Here is a 14,684-nt window from a genome sequence, read left to right as displayed (position 1 = left end):
ACCCCCCGCGCGAGCTACGCGCGCGCACCAACACCCTGCCTGCTGACGCTCGGCTCCCTACCGGAGGAGTGAGCACAAGCGTGTGTGTGTGTGTGTGTGTGTGTGCGCGCCCTGCGCCTTTTGATCGCCGGATCCCTGCTCCTCTCCCAGGCATATTAAGCCAAACTCCGGCAATTGGAAAGGAAACAAACAAACAAAAAACTGCAGGCGAGAGCGAAGGCTGAAGTCGCCCCAGATAGAAATAAAAATCAACCCCTTGAGTCAGCAGGAGCGCCAGAGCGGCTTGCACGCGGTAGTGCCCGAGCGCGCGCGCGCTCCCCCTGGCCTGGTGGTCAGCATCGCGGGGCCACTCTCCGGGGGCGTGCCTCTTTGGGGGCGAAGGGGATACGAGCCCAACCGAGGGGCGAATGGCGGCAGCGCGTCCTGGTTCTCGAAGGTGAAGGCGGCGAGATGGACCCCAGGAGGGTGAGAGGTTTGATGCGCTCCCCCGGGGGAGGCCCTTGGAGAAGGTAGCTCCCACCCCTGGTGGGCAGGATGTTCTGGGAATTCAGGACCCAGGGGTTGGCTGGTCCAAGAACTTCAGAAGAGGTGAGGGCTGAGTCGGCTGGCGAAAGAGTGGCTGGTCTGGCCTGCCCTGGCCTTAGAGGCACGCGGCCCCCGGAGAGTAGAGCCTCCGGGCCTCCAGGATTCTGGGCACGAAAAGAGTGCGGCTTTTACATCCAGGCTGAACCTGCAGGGGACAGCGGAGAGGCAGGAAGAAGCTTGGCGGGCCCGCGGTGGCCATCTGTTACTCCAGGAGGAAGCAGACCAGAGCTCGGCCAGCAAACGGTGATGTTCTGGACGAGGCAGCCTCCATCCCACCCCTCACCCCCCAACTTCTCACTACGCTGTTGAGCCAACAGCGTGATACAGAAACCCGACAGCCTCCTGGACTCCCGGGTCTTGCTGTTGCTGCCTCTGACTCCCTCCTTTCCAGTCCCCTTAGTTATAAAAGCACAGTATATTTGGGGGTGGGGCGGGGATGGAGAAGTAAGGAAATAATACTTGCTGGTTAAATCACATCATATATACTACAGGACACTTGCTGGTTAAATCATGTCTATATGTCTTCAGTTCTGTTCAGTTGCTCAGTCGTGTCTGACTCTTTGCCACCCCGAGGACTGCAGCACGCCAGGCCTCACTGGTCCATCACCAACTCCTGGAGCTTGCTCAAACTCATGTCCATCGAGTCGGTGATGCCATCCAACCATCTCATCCTCTGTCGTCCCCTTCTCCTCCTGCCTTCAATCTTTCCCAGCATCAGGGTCTTTTCCAGTGAGTCAGTTCTTCACATCAGGGGGCCAAAGTACTGGAGCTTCAGCTTCAGCATCAGTCCTTCCAATGAAATTCGGGACTCATTTCCTTTAGGATGGACTAGTTGGATCTCCTTGCAGTTCAAGGGACTCTCAAGAGTCTTCTCCAACACCACAGTTCAAAAGCATCAATTCTTCAACGCTTGATTATATATATTTATATACAGGCTTCCCAGGTGGCGCTAGTATTAAAGAACCTACCTGTGAATGCAGGAGACATAAGTTGCGTGAGTTTGATCCCTGGGTCAGGAAGATTCCCTGAAGGAGGGCATGGCAACCCACTCCAGTATTCTTGCCTGAAGAATTCCATGGACAGAGGAGCCTGGCAGGTTATATAGTCCATGCAGTCACAAAGAGTTGGACACGACTGAAGCGACTGAGTATGCATATATATATATGTGTGTGTGTGTGTGTGTGTTTGTGTATATATATATATAGATAGCGAGAGAGACATGCACACACACACACACTCAGCACTTAGGCAGCATTTCTTTTTTAAAAAGTTTATAGCACCTATCATACTCCTGCTCTCAAGAGACATCTCAGGCCTCCTGACTGAGAATAAGAGATTAAGACAGTCCTATTCATTCTTGGGGCACCTTGAAGAGATGTTGAATAAGTTAGCATTATCTGTCTCTAACATAAAGATATCAAAGCTAGAAATGATTTGCCTTCAAGGTCAAGTATCAAGTCCCTTTGAGACTTTATGATGGTGACTTGGTGCTCTGGTTAGGAAATTGGTGTTCTCCTGAAGATCCCTGCTGCCTGCAGTAAATGGTGCACAGTCATCCCAGCTGCTCTGGCTCTTGGCTGTAAGGGTGATTCAAGATCCACAGCCTCCGATGGGATGGCCCTCATTTGTGATTTTACATGCCTTTGGGTTGTGGCCCATCAACATAATGTTTTAAACTAGCAACGTGTACTCAACAATAGCACAATAAGAGAGAGGGGTGATTGATGGAGACCTGATTTACACCCTGATTAAGACCTGATTTCTTTCTCTGTAAAATGGGAATAGTTCCTCCTCCCCTTATAAGGTTCTTGGGAATATTAAATAAGATAATGCATATACAGCATGTGGCATAGCAGTAAAGAGTGGTAGTAATTTTTGTTTAATAGAAAAATAAGCTAAAACTCCAAAAAGTTTAAGTACATGTTTAGGGTCTCAGGCAACTATTACGACAAAAGTGAAAAAAAATACATATTAATATCCTAGGCATCCTCCATTAACGCAGATGATAATTCCCATTCAATCCAACCACTCCTTGATGTCCTCCTCCAGATGGAATCTCACGGCGCTTTGGATTTAGTCTCTGTATCATGGCCTTAAAGAGACCTAGATGACCTGGCTTATACCTAGTTCTCCAACTCCATCTTCTTCCAGATGACCTCTTACTCTCTACCCCGCCGTCTCCTGGAGCTGCTTTTTGCTCTTGAGTGTGCAAAGCTCCTTCCCAACTCAAGGCCTTTAAACATGCTGGGCCCTCTTCTCTGGAACACTCTTCCCTAAGATTTTCATCTGATTTTCATTGCAGATGTGACCTCCTCAGAAGCCCTCTCTGACCCTCATCTAAAGTAAGCTACAACCCCCCCCAAAGGTACTTTAACCCATGACCATGTTCTGTTTTCTTCAAAGCACTCCACTTTCTGAAATTATTTTATTTATATTTGTTCATGGTCTGTCTCTTTAAAAAGCCTGACAGTTCCCTGGATGTTGAACCTTTGCCTTGGTCTCCCCTATGTTTTCTGTGTGCGCAAGAGTGCGTAGCACAGAGTAGAAGCTCAGTAAACCTTTGCTGAATTAATGCATCCAAGGGATCAATTTCCAACCTCATGTGGTGTGGTTTAGTGGCTAAGTTGTGTCTGACTCTTGCAACCCCATGGCCTTGTAGCCCACTAGGCTTCTCTGTCCATGGGATTTCCCAGGCAAGAATACTGGAGTGGGTTGCCGTTCCCTTCTCCACGGGATCTTCCTAATCCAGAGATTGAACTCATGTCTCCTGGGTCACAGTGGGATTCTTTACCAGCTGAGACACCAGGGAAGCCCTTCCAACCTTATATGCATGTATTTTTATATACCACTTATTCCACTGACATACTTATCTGGCTCTAGTGACACTGACCCCCAGAGACACATATTTGCAGAGATCATGAGTTGACTACCTATCCACTTAATGCTTTTCTTCTTTTCTGAATTGGCATTGAGTATTGGAGACTGTATTTTTTTCCCTTAATCCCAAGGAAGGATGGGAAGTTTAGATGGACCTTCCAATTAATTCTCTGCTAGGCAACAAAGTGCAAAATAAATCCTTAATGCAGTACAAAACCTGGAAATGCCACTGGTGCATAACAGCTGGAACTATTCATTTGACTTGTCATACTTATCATTTATTTATTTACTTTTCACAAAATGTCAAAAGAAGTATCTGTGAATTCTGGTAAGGCTGATTCCACTTGGGGACCGAGTAGAACACAGAGAAGATCTATCAGAGGCCAAATGCAAGACTGGTTTATTGTTCTTCTTTCTCTTTCAAGTGGCAATCCACAATTATCCTGATAAAAAGCAATGTCCTCCTCCAATTTAACACATTGTTGAAAATTTTTTTTCATTTCCTTTCTCTCCTTCTTCTCTCTTCCTCTAGTTAACACATTCCTACTTAGACGTCTTTTCTAATTCACGTCATTCTCAGGTCTATTAGAATTTACACGGAGAGTGCATGTTCAGTCACTCAGTCGTGTCCGACTCTTTGCGATCCCATGGGCTGTAGCCCATCATGGTTCAGTGGTTCCCCTGTCCATGGAATTTTCCAGGCAAGAATACTAGACTGGGTTGCCACTTCCTTATCCAGAGGATCTTCCTGACCCAGGGATCGAACCTGCGTCTCCTGCATCGGTAGGTGGATTCTTTACCAACGGCGCCACCTGGGAAGCCCCGGGTTTATATTAGGCTGATCTATTAAGTTGGTTGCTGTTGTTTAGATTTTTAGCTCCAGGGACAACCCCTAGATACTGCCTGCATCTGCAGTTCTGGTTAAAGGGATTTGTCTTCACCTGGACCACCACCAAAGACTCCCCTCTTTCCCTCTGAGTTATCTTTTCTAGTGGGTCCTTTGAGTGAGAACACTTAGGAATGAAGCATGCAGCTACATGAAGATGAGAGTCTGTTTTTAAGATAGAGAGAGAGAGAAATAGATTTAGAAACGTTATGCTCACCACAGATTTAAAGTTGAAAAGTATAAATAATTTCACAGGAACAACCACGCTTAGCTCCACTTGGATAAACCGCCATGGCATCCTAACCAGACTTTTTGGAACCTTAAGTTTCTGAATGAAATGCAGCTTTTTTTTTTTTTTTTAAAAAGGCCTGTGGCTGGATTTGCCTGGGTTAATATCTCAGTTTCTCTATTATTTCAGGCTGCAGAATTTAGCACTATAGATTTCTCCCCCCCCATTTTAATCTCCCCCTTCCTCTCCTCCCCGCCTCCAAAAAAAGACTGTCCCAAGATAATATGCGAGAATCCTGATCCATCTGACACTCTTTGTCTTGCTTTGGTGTGTGCATGCGTACCTGTGCAGTCTCTCGGTCATGTCTGACTCTTTGTGACCCCATGGACTGCAGCGCACCAGGCTCCTCTGTCCATGGATTTCCCAGGCAAGAATACTGGAGTAGGGTGCCATTTCCTCCTCCAGGGGATCTTCCCGACCCAGGGATCGAACCTGCGTCTCCTGCATTGGCAGGCAAGTTCTTTTACCACTGAGCCACCTGGTGGAAACCTCAGCTATGCAGTACTCTGGGGAATTTTCTGGCTCCTAAAATACATCCCACGAAAGTACTTAATGGTGTCAGGTGCCAGGAATCTAACGCACTGCTGCCCTGTCAGTCTCTCACAAGACATTCTCTCTGCACCTGCACACGCCTTTTCTCGCTTTGCAGAGCCTCCAGCTTTCCACTTTGCTGCTGGCGAGAGACGCCCATCCAGTTGTTGGCTGCAGGTCCAGCTGATCTGACGGCACAGACACAGAAAGCAGTGGGGCAGTCTGTTTCTCTGTGAGCCCTAAACTCTGGCAAGGACCCTTTTTCTCCCCAAATATACAGAGTAGAAATCCTTACATTTCTCTTGAAACACAGTTCCAAATAGTAAGTTTAGGGAAGAGGGAAAAACAAAAACTAAACTCTCATAATGTGAAATGAAATCCAAGTCCTGAAAAAATACAGGTGACTGTTAACATGGCTATAAATATAGCCAAGGGTTCCATAAAACAGTCGAACTTTGCTTTATTATATGTCAGTGGGTTTATTTATAGCCACATAATTCATCCTTCTGCTCATTTATTTAAGAAAGCCATCCTGCAAAAAAGCAGGTTTTGATTATATTTTATATTTGGGAGTATAAAAGAGAAGCTTTATTCGTTTAAGTATCATTCCTACATGTATTTTGATTTAAAGAAAAACAAAGACAACGGCATCCTTGTATAATTTTATCATTTAGAGAATATGTTGCTTCTGTTCCTTTAATTTATCCTTCACACAAACATCCATAGTTGTTCTCTTGTCCTCCTTGTGGCTGAAATTGGGATATCAGGAGTCTGGATGTAGAGAAAAATCTCTCTAGGAAATTTTCCAAATCTGTTGATCAATGGCTCTGGGTTATCTGTTTTGTTGGAATTTTACACATTTCTTTAAAGAAAAGAAAATACATATATAAAATGTTCCTATATAAACTTTAGCCAGCTTCCTCGGAAATCCAAGTGAAATTATTTTCTCATAGAAACAACCTTCCTTTTAATCGAGGACGGGATTCAGTTAGTTAGTCATAAAGAAATCGGGGCATTTAAACTCCCGTTAGTCTTCTCTAAACTTACATCAGCTATCAGAGATCATGTACATCTTAATCCAGTTTTAATGATTCAAACAAAGTGAATTATTGTTATATAATAACAGAAGTAATAACACCATTTGTATGTTTATAGGGAAATTATCAAATCAAATATTTAGAAGACACTTTGAGAGTGTGCATACTGATTTTGATCAGGGGCTCTGGTGCCTTAACTGCCTAGGTTCAACGTCTTGATTTTGCTTTCTAGCTGTTGTGAAAAATGTTGGCAAGGTCCTTAGCCCTTCTTTATCACAGCTTCTCCCTCTGTGAAATGGGAATAATCATGTTATCTAACAAAAAGCCTTGCTGTGAGGATTTAGAAAGGTATTACATGTAAAGTGTGTATAAACAATGCCTGGCACTGTGTGTATAAACAGTAAAGGGTCAATAAATGTGAGTGTGAAAATAATGGTCTTTTTCTCCAGCTGACTCCTTGAAATACATCTCTGCAGATGGTTTTTTTCTTTTCATTGACAAATCTCAAGAGGACTTAGCAAACAAAGTTCCCCTTGCAACTCCCAAATGTAGAATGGAAAGTTACTCCCCTGTGTTACCTGACTCACTGGATTCTTTTTGCCCATATAGTTTGCAGAATGGGGAGCAGCTTAATCATACTCTTCTCACAAACATCTTTCAACTCCAAAACAATAAAGCTCACCATGGCCCCAGAATCAGATAATATGGAGTGCCAGAACCCAGCCCCATTTCATCAGTAATCATTTTCCAACATAACGGTGGAATTCACACAGCTTCAGTCTACTTTGGGATATGGAAGGTCTCTCGGGCTACTTTTCTGTCTCATCTCTTAATTTTCTCACCTGTTTTTCTCAAATAAACAATAAGTTTCAATTATTTAGCCTTCTTGCTAAAAAGCATGGCTTCTAAATCCTTTAATAATTTCCATTGGATTTACCTGGCATTTTACCATAATTCAGTATTTTTTTAAAATTACTAAGAATGTACCTCTGAAGTAGGTTCTACTTAGTATTTTGTTGTATTCTTGTGCTTAGATGCTCAGTCGTGTCCAACTCACTGTGACCCCATGGACTGTAGCCCACCAGGCTCCTCTGTCCATGGGATTTTTTTCAGCCAAGAATACTAGACTGAGTTGCTATTTCCTCCTCCAGAGGATCATGGCGGCCCAGGGATTGAATTCATGTCTCCTGTGTCTCCTGCATTGGCAGGCAGAGAATGAGATGGTTGGATGGCATCATCGACTCGATGGACGTGGGTTTGGGTGGACTCCAGGAGTCGATGATGGACAGGGAGGCCTGGCGTGCTGCGGTTCATGGGGTCGCAAAGAGTCAGACACGACTGAGGGACTGAACTGACTGAACTATTCTTCTGTATTGTTTGTTTATGCCTTTATTCTAGCACTTAGCATATTGTATATGGGAAGCTGAACATAGAGATGGGACTGATGGTTTGTTTTGTTTTTGATGGCTTTTTCCCTTGCTAGATTATAAGCTTCTTAAGGTTTTAAATCTTCTCTTTTCCATCCCAGGCCCCTGAACTCCATCTGGTTCCTTGCACATAGTTACAGTATACTTCACGTTCAGGAAATACATGCACTCAAATAACTGGAGTCAGCTTCAACATCAGTCCTTCCAGTGAACACCCAGGGCTGATCTCCTTCAGAATAGACTAGTTGGATCTCCTTGCAGTGCAAGCGACGCTCAAGAGTCTTCTTCAACACCACAGTTCAAAAGCATCAATTCTTCAGCACTCAGCCTTCTTCACAGTCCAACTCTCACATCCATACATGACCACAGGAAAAACCATGGCCTTGACTAGACGGACCTTTGTTGGCAAAGTAATGTCTCTGCTTTTGAATATGCTATCTAGGTTGGTCATAACTTTCCTTTCAAGGAGTAAGCGTCTTTTAATTTCATGGCTGCAGTCACCATCTGTAGTGATTTTGGAGCCCAGAAAAATAAAGTCTGACACTGTTTCCGCTGTTTCCCCATCTATTTCCCATGAAGTGATTGGACCGGATGCCATGATCTTCATTTTCTGAATGTTGAGCTTTAAGCCAACTTCTTCACTGTCCTCTTTCACTTTCATCAAGAGGCTTTTTAGTTCCTCTTCACTTTCTGCCATAAGGGTGGTGTCATCTGCATATTTGAGGTTATTGATATTTCTCCCAGCAATCTTGATTCCAGCTTGTGTTTCCTCCAGCCCAGCATTTCTCATGATGTACTCTGCATAGAAGTTAAATAAGCAGGGTGACAATATACAGCCTTGATGTACTCCTTTTCCTATTTGGAACCAGTCTGTTGTTCCACGAATAGAGAATGGAGTTAACCCGCTGTGGGGGGAAAGGGGACTCTGAGGAGGGATTCATATACAAGGTGACAGGTGACCTTAGTGTCAAAGGACTAGAGTTCAAATCCTGATCCACTCACTGTGACCTCAAAGCAGTTATTTTAAACTCACTGAGCCTATTTCCTAAATAGTATAAACATGAATACATCAAAACTCATAGGATTGTTTTAAGGGGTAAATGAGAAGATATATTTGAAAGGAACACTGTAAATGCTTAGGTTAACTATTACCATGAACTATGGTATCGTGGTACCATGAGGATGGTGAGGCCTTGAATGATTTCAAATAGGCAGAGAAGCAGAAATGTCAATGTAAGGAGATTAGTAGTGTTGGGTTGAATCAACCACAGAGGGCTTCCTGGAGGGGGCAAGTTTTAAGCTTAGCTTTCTCTTGTCAGTTAGATTGCTAAATCTTGAAAATCTCAGAAAGGCATCAGCTGTTTACTTCAAACAAACAAACAAAAAACAGGTCATGGGAAAAGGGAAGGGAAGAGGAAAGGAGAGGAGAGGAGAGGAGGAGAAACTTACATATTGGAAACCATGTTTTTCATCTCAAATGACCGGGCTGGGTTATTCAGAGTTGTCAAATAAATACCATATAAATAAAAAGTTACATTGCAGCACAGCCAGGAGTTTTCCTTTGTTCAATTTCTCCGGCACACTTACTTTTCAGATACTAAAATACTCATTTGGATCCAATTCATAAGACTATCATTTAGTCCTAGGAACGCTATAGTTTAAGCATCCATCTTATACAAGCATCTGTCTCACAATTCCATGAAGAGTATATCTTCTAAGACAGAGGGACAGAGATATAAAATAACTGGCCATTTTCTTTTTGATATCATGCAGTCTTACATCCAGTTAACAGAGAAGTCTTGGCGGGGGTAGAGATGAGATGAATGTTCTCCAAACAGAAGGTACAAAAGTGTTATCTAAGCAGTTCCAAAAATGTTTGCAAGATGAGTAATAAGGGCATTTCTCTGTGGTACTGAGGATTTAGCACTTTCCAAAACTGATGGTGAGGACAGGGGAATACTGAGATGTAAGTTTGTGTCATAGCAAGAGAAATAGACTGCTCTTAAAATAGATGAAACAACATTTAAGATAACACTATTTTGGCACTGATGATATCTATGTCTTCAAAATCTACCATTTCCAATATGAACAAGCAGAATTCGTTGTTCTTTCCTATCTTCTGTTAACATTTGTCACGTTCTCTTATCATCAGTTGGGTTTATATCTGGATCCCTTACACAATTTATAGAGGAATCATGTAGGGAACGGGGGCCTGGTCTGAGGGTCAAACAGCTTATGTTCTAGGGCCAGATAGCTTATGTTCAAATCCTTGCTCCTTTATTTAATAGCTGTGTGACCTTGGGTAAGTTGCCTAGCCTTTGAAAACCTGTTTTCTCATCAGTAAAATGGAGACTGTAGTATTCCCTCTCTCAAACTTAGCACAATACCAGAACAGTAAAAGACATTCAATGGATGTTTGTGAAATAGTATTGACATACATTTAACTACTGTAGGAGAGAAAATCTCATAGGTAGATAGATAGATATAAACAGACACATATATAGGGTATGCATATATGTCTGTGTGTATACATATATATGTATATATACATACACATATATATGCATGTATACATACATATATGCAAAAGTGTATACATTTATATACACACACACATATACATATATCTCCCCCCCAAAAAAAATATATCCACAAAATATGCAAGCATCTCATTATAAGGGAGAACTTTTCAACATCTGGAACTATTACAAATTGGAAGGAATATCTTGCAAGATAGCAGGCTCTCTATCACAGGAATGGGACAATTTTAGGGACACTAAAGTTGCTGTCTTACAGTAAATGAGTGGATGGAATATATAACCTCTAAATTTCTTTTCAAATTTATATATAATACCAATTAAAATTTCTTTTAAAATTTCAATTTGCCCTTAACCTCTGCATTTACTTAAATGTAATCTCTTGGCTTTATTTTGAGGTTCAAACCTGATTCCTTCATCCTACAAAAATCATAGCACAGGATTGTTTCTTAAAACCTCACACAACGAGATGAGAACTTTGAGACTTCTGTAAAATCAATCTAGTATTGTTGCGCTAAACCTTCATTTTTCATTACTGCATGCAGTGCAAGTTGTCTTTAGACAAATTAACAATTTTATGTTTCTATTTTAAACACCAAAGATTATTGTGTTTTTCCCCCCACTAGCAACACCTACACAGCTGCTGTTCCTGTGATCAAAAGGGATATTTTTCATTGGTGAAAAGCTCATTGCTATGGGAAGAGTATGCTGACTTGCTTGCCCTATCGTCCTTTATGTCCCAGCAGGGAGTCCTGGTGGACTGAACATAAATAAAACTGAATTCCCCTAAATAAAGACATGTGTCTTGAAAATCCTGAACAAAAAGCAAAAATACACATCTCTCTCCCTCTCTAACCAAGACAAGGTCATTATTCCTCAGTAACTGGTTTGGATAAGAAAGAGATAGTTAAGTATTCAGAAGACACTTAAGAAAGTTAGGGAAACTGAGATATCGAGACAGAAAATGACTTAATATCACACACCATTTCAGTGTCAGAAGAAGCTGAAACATTTCTCTAGAATATTACTCTAGAGTATAGCATGCATGGCTCCTATAGCAACATCAACATAAAATAAGATTATAAGAAGAATAATTATCCAGTAAGAAGATTATCCACTGTGAGAGGGTTAACAGACACTGGACTGGAAGAGTAAGAAATCTAAGAATGTGAGATAACAGAACAGTCTGAAAGAAATTGCCCCCAAATGGTTGAAATGACTAAATAAAGAAATTGCAGAAACCATAGGTGAGAAAAAAAAATAATGTGATAATGAACATACTTAATAAAGAGCTAAAGTCATTTGGAAATGCAACGCAGCCAGTGAATTTTTTTCAAGAAGTCAGTGGATAGATTATGTAAATGCAGCTGAAGAGAAAATTAATGAACTGGAGGAAAGAACTAAAGAAACTTTCAGAATATAGCACAGAGAGAAAAAGATTTACACAATACAAGAGAGAGTAAGAACCATGAAAAATCAAATGAAAATTTCAACATACAACTATTAAGATTTCTAGAAAAGAAGGAAAGGGTAATAATAAAAAAAGATAATGATTTGTTTTATAGTTAAGTAATACAGATTATTTTTTTTGAGCTTTACTTATCTTTATATTTTGGGGGGGAGGGGATGGTTATAGTCGCTTTATAATGCTGTGTTAGTTTCTGCAGCATAATGAAGTGAATCAGCTTCACGTATGCATACCTCCCCTCCCTTGCTGACCTCCCTCCCACCCCACCCCCATCTGACCCATCTAAGTCATCACGGAGCACTGAGGTGAACTCCCTGTAGGTTCTTCTGCTGCTGCTGCTAAGTTGCTTCAGTCATGTCCGACTCTCTTCGACCCCATATATGGCAGCCCACCAGGCTCCCCTGTCCCTGGGATTCTCCAGGCAAGAACACTGGAGTGGGTTGCCATTGCCTTCTCCAATGTATGAAAGTGAAAAGTGAAAGTGAAGTCGCTCAGTCGTGTCTGACTCCTAGCGACCCCATGGACTGCAGCCCACCAGGCTCCTTGGTCCATGGGATTTTCCAGGCAAGAGTGCTGGAGTGGGGTGCTATTGCCTTCTCCAGGTTCTTCTACTAAAGGATCCTAAAGTAGGAAAAGAGAGTGTGAGTGCCCATCATCACACTTTGGTTCGTCATAATGAAACTCTAAACACTAAAATTAAAGATAAAAATCTTAAAATCAACAGGTTACTTTTAAGTAAAACTTACAAGACGATGAATTATAATAGCTTTGTGTTGAAAGAAAGTTTCCATTCAATCTAGATTTATTTAATTAGGCAAGTCAAATTTTTAAGAGTGGAGGCAAACCTAACACGTTTTCAGGTGAAAGAAGTTTGAGAAAGCTTACCATTCACAGACTATCACTGGCATAATCGCGAAAGGTTGTACTTCAGTATAAAGAAAACAACCCCAGAGAAAAGGAGTGGCATTCAAAAGGAAATGATGGGTGAAAGGAACCGGCATGATAGCCCTAAATCTAAGTAAACATTGTATCACTACCACTACCACCACTAGCAAATACTTGTTTGTGGTGGCTTCAAAATGAGAATAATAACCAATATTTCCTTAATGCATGTAAGTTAGGTATTATTATTGTCCCTATTAAGAATCTGCCGGCAATGCAAGAGACCTGGGTCTTGATCCCTGAGTCGGGAAGATCCCCTGGAGAAGGGAATGGCAACCCACTCCAGTTTTCTTGCCTGGAGAATCCCATGGACAGAAGAGCCTGGCAGGCTATGGTCCATGGATCGCAAAGAGTCAGACACGACTGAGCTATTAACACTTCTTCTTCTCCCTGTCTTAACTGGGGAAAGGAGGTCCACTTTGTCACTTTCCATAGATGGTAGATGGCAGAACCAGGATCTGAACCCACATCATCTATTTACGGAATCTATGGTCTGAATGAATTTACTGTTCTACTGCTGAATGCCATAAAGTGATATATGCAACTTCCAGCTCACATCTTCAGAGAACGACACATGTTTTCTACTTCTTTGTCCCTTTTCTGGAAGGTGGATGTGGAGATGAACCAATTTCAACCAAGTGAATGAGGACATTATATCTGCTTCCTTTTGGTTGACATTTGCCAGATATATTAATTAGGACATTGATTTGGCTGTTTTTTAATTGAGACTACATAACTGTGTTTTAAAAAGACAGACAGTTCCTATCTCTCGCACACTAGTAAGTGGCCTGAGGCAGTATGACCTAGAAACAAGAAAAAAGTAACCTGTGGTTGCGTATGGCCTGTGGTTGTTGCTGTTGTTTAGGTGCTAAGTCATGTCTGACTCTTTCAGACCCCCATGGACGGTAGCCCACCAGGTTCCTCTGTCCATGGGATTTCCCAGGCAAGAATACTGGAGTGGGTTGCCATTTCCTTCTCCTGGGGATCTTCCTGACCCACGGATCGAACCTGTCTTTCCTGCATTGGCAGAAGGATTCTTTACCACTGAGCCACCTGGCAAGTGTTTCTGTGTAGGACCTAGAGAAATTATCATACCCTCAAGTCAATATTCTAACAAATATACTTGGCAAATGTTAATCAAGAGAAAACAGATTCAGAAATATAATTGTTGGACAAAACAGATGTTATCACCAAAAATGTTATCATTGCGTCTTAAGAAAAACCATTAACCGAGGGGATATAACAGTTCTGAAGCTGTGTATACCTAATAACATAACCTAAAATAAATATAAAACACATACTGATAGACTGGAAAAAATGACAAATCCATGATCAAAATCCCCACTAAAATGTATATTCCATGGGGGTAGATGTTTTTGTTCCTTTGATCACTGTTAATTTCCAGGAATTATAACAATGCTTAAGCCATGTTAAGAGCTTAATAACTATTTATTGAATAGATGACCTATATTCTTCTTGTTAAAACTTAGAGAATAAGCTGGAGGAAAAAAGAGGCTACTACTCTTTTAAAAAGCATAATTAACAGGTCAGAATTAATGGACATACATGCAGTCTTGGACAGAACAAACACACACACACACACACACACCATTTCACAGGGCTTTCCATGTGGTACTAGTGGTAAAGAATCTGCCTGATAATGCAGGAGACATAAGATACAAGGGCTCGATCCCTGGGTCATTCTCTGGAGGAGGGCATGGCAACCCACTCCAGTATTCTTGCCTGGAGAATCCCATGGACAGAGAAGCCTGGCAGGCTACAGTCCACAGGATTACAAAGAGTTGGATACAACTGAAGTGACTTAGCATGAACCCTCACCCTTTTAAAAACTTATGAAACATAATGCAAAAAGGAGTCATGTATTAGAATAAGCAAATAATGAAGAATAAATAATTTCACTCCATATGTTTTGCCCACAATACAATGTGTCTAAATCAGTTACAAAAATCTGTAACATTTGTGACTGAATGAAGTATATAATCTCTCATTTTATCAGTAAAATGAAATAAAATTGGATAAATAAAAATGATAAATAAAAGGAGATAAATTCATGTGTGTTTAAAAAATATTGTATGTCCTTAATT

The 14,684-nt window shown here is 41.6% G+C and overlaps 1 protein-coding gene across 22 annotated transcripts in view; it reads right to left on the bottom strand.

The window, feature by feature from the left end:
- The window catches only part of NRXN3 (neurexin 3), a 1,811,822-nt gene that overhangs the window by 605,091 nt on the left and 1,192,047 nt on the right, over positions 1-14,684 (bottom strand). The window lies entirely within an intron of this gene.

The sequence above is a fragment of the Bos indicus x Bos taurus genome, chromosome 10 (genome assembly GCF_003369695.1).
Source record: "Bos indicus x Bos taurus breed Angus x Brahman F1 hybrid chromosome 10, Bos_hybrid_MaternalHap_v2.0, whole genome shotgun sequence".
Classification (NCBI taxonomy): Eukaryota; Metazoa; Chordata; class Mammalia; order Artiodactyla; family Bovidae; genus Bos; species Bos indicus x Bos taurus.
The sequence above is the reverse complement of the archived record's forward strand: the minus strand, read 5'-3'. Positions and strand labels throughout refer to the sequence as shown.